We start from the raw sequence: 2,500 nt of genomic DNA on the forward strand, positions 1-2,500 counted from the left end.
GTCTTAGAGTTCCTTCAACCTAGTTCTCTAACTTATTTTAATCTAATCTTTTTCTCTCATAACCTTTAAAACTTTTCCACTGATTTATTCACAAAATCCCTTTACCACCAATTTTTTAGAATACGTGATTGGGAAAAGTCCCCACCTGTTTCTGACTTCTTCACACACAGACTTGGCAAATGACTAAACACCTTTTAGCCTAGCCTGAAATCTCTTGGTGTAAGAATGTAACCCAGAATAACAGTCACCCCTTTTAACTTTATTTCCCAGACAGATTGTCTAATAGGCAGTCTAATAGATTATCATCCTTCCTATGATATTATCTTTTTAAGCAAATATGATTCCCAAAACCCCTATTCTTTTAACAGACAGCCGTTTAGTGTACATCCTATTGTACAGTTCAATTTAAACAATGCATCTCTTCCCAACACTGCAATAGGTATATGCTCTAATATTAGTACCTTAAGAGTAATTAACTGTTTTACTACCTCAAATCCCTATCCTAATTAGTTAATTTTACATAGTGTGATGTTTAACCTCTTTAGGCTGAAGACAGATAAAAGCTCTTACACTCATCACACTATCACTTCCATAGCCTCTGGTTTTACTTCAATTGTTAGATATTTTCTTCCTAATTGGTGCTATCAGCTGACACCCCCCTTACGTATCTTCTAGGCACTCTAGAATCTTTAGGGTTCACCTGGAGAACAGGTGATCTTGACTGGCCCTGTATCTTCCTTAAAAATGTTCTCTGCTGATATTCCCATGACTTGTTGCATTAACACGACACAGGTAGTGCTAAACGGTGCCTGCATGGTATATTCATTAGAGAACACTGTAGCAAACCGTTGGACAAGTCCAGCAAGGACAAATTTAGCTTAGTGCCTCCCAGTTTGTTTCTGTTTGGTTCCTGGTGAATACACCCCAGGGCAATCGTAACATAATATCTGTTTTATTTATGAACATACTAAACAAGTGTCATGAGACTCAAACACAATTTCAAATATCGAGCTAGGTTGAACGTGTCATTTAACTTGCTTTTATCGGCAAAGATAACAAGTTAGAACTTTGGTTGCCGTTCCCAAGAAATGGAACGTTCCAAAGAGGATTCACGACGTCATTGACCTAATATGGTGCGTCCTGGTAAATGGGGCCGCTATCCCGAGATGGGCGTGTCAGAGGGAGATGCATGTCTTCAGTAAACAGCTTGGGTCGCTTATACTCAGGCATAACTTGAAACTGATTATTTAGGGATTTACTAGTAATGATTTCATCCTTTAGAGAAAACACAGTGACAAACCTCAATCAGGTGCCTCAGGGTAGGTTGTAATAAAAAACATAAAATATTCATTAATTATTTACACAGTCAAAAAAGTAAACTTTTTGGGAGTTTTTTTCTGTTTTGATATCAGAAAAGAAAACTTTAAAACGTGTTTGTTTTATTAGGATAGGGACAGGGTACCAACACATTGACACATTAAACAATGGTCAGATGCACTTTGAGTGTTTCTAGCTCAGCTAATTTCCAACACCTGTCCCTAGATGGTTGTTATGGAAACAAAAGGAAAGAAATACATAAACTGATAATGACCTTATCACTACATTATCGCTGATATGTACACAAAGCAAATGTCAAAGGCTAAAATTACATCAAATGGAATTACATATTTACCCCAAATATTTACAACACATGGAGGTACAAGGGTCTTAAAGACATGCTCTGGTACTTTGGTTACTAAGAAAGTATTTTATAAACCTCCCGCTTTGGGCTGGATGTTTCAATGTGTATGTGACCCCTCTTTCTTCAGGCAGCTTTGTTATGACTAACTAAGCTAGTACTGAATGGCAGTAGTAGACAAGGGGTGTCTATGGTGTGTAAGGTGTCCCACAGGACACAGTGTGTATTACCATCAGTCAGGAAGCCCATGAACGATACAGGGGAGATATACCATAAGACTGGATGTGTACCATGGATAGAATCATGTGGTGCCTCCACCTAATAAGCATTAGCAGATGAAAGGTTATAACTACCGTGACTAAACGGTCATGTGAGATTTCACTGCCATCATGACCCGTGACTGTCTGTGTGGCTGTAGTATGGTCACCATAACAACCCTAGTTATAACTAGCTTATTAAATCAAATCAAATTGTATTGGTAACATACACATATTTAGCAGATGTTATTGCCGGTGTAGTGGAATCTATTAAAACTAAAGATAACGGTCAACAATAGATTAGAAAGTAAAGTTAAAAAATGTAAGGGGCATAGCAATTATCACAAAGGACACAATGAACCACAGAGGACCACAGAATAAAACTGGACCTATAAAAACCCTGAGATGAACTGTAAACAGGAATAATACAACCTCAAAATGAGTCAATTATTCCAATAAGACATTTACAAAATCAACAGTATTGTACCAGCATATATCAGATCTGGATCAAACCCTGTAACCAGGGGAAACCAGGGAAACATACTGTAGCGCCACAACCTAGAAC

The sequence above is a fragment of the Coregonus clupeaformis genome, unplaced genomic scaffold (genome assembly GCF_020615455.1).
Source record: "Coregonus clupeaformis isolate EN_2021a unplaced genomic scaffold, ASM2061545v1 scaf0665, whole genome shotgun sequence".
NCBI lineage: Eukaryota > Metazoa > Chordata > Actinopteri > Salmoniformes > Salmonidae > Coregonus > Coregonus clupeaformis.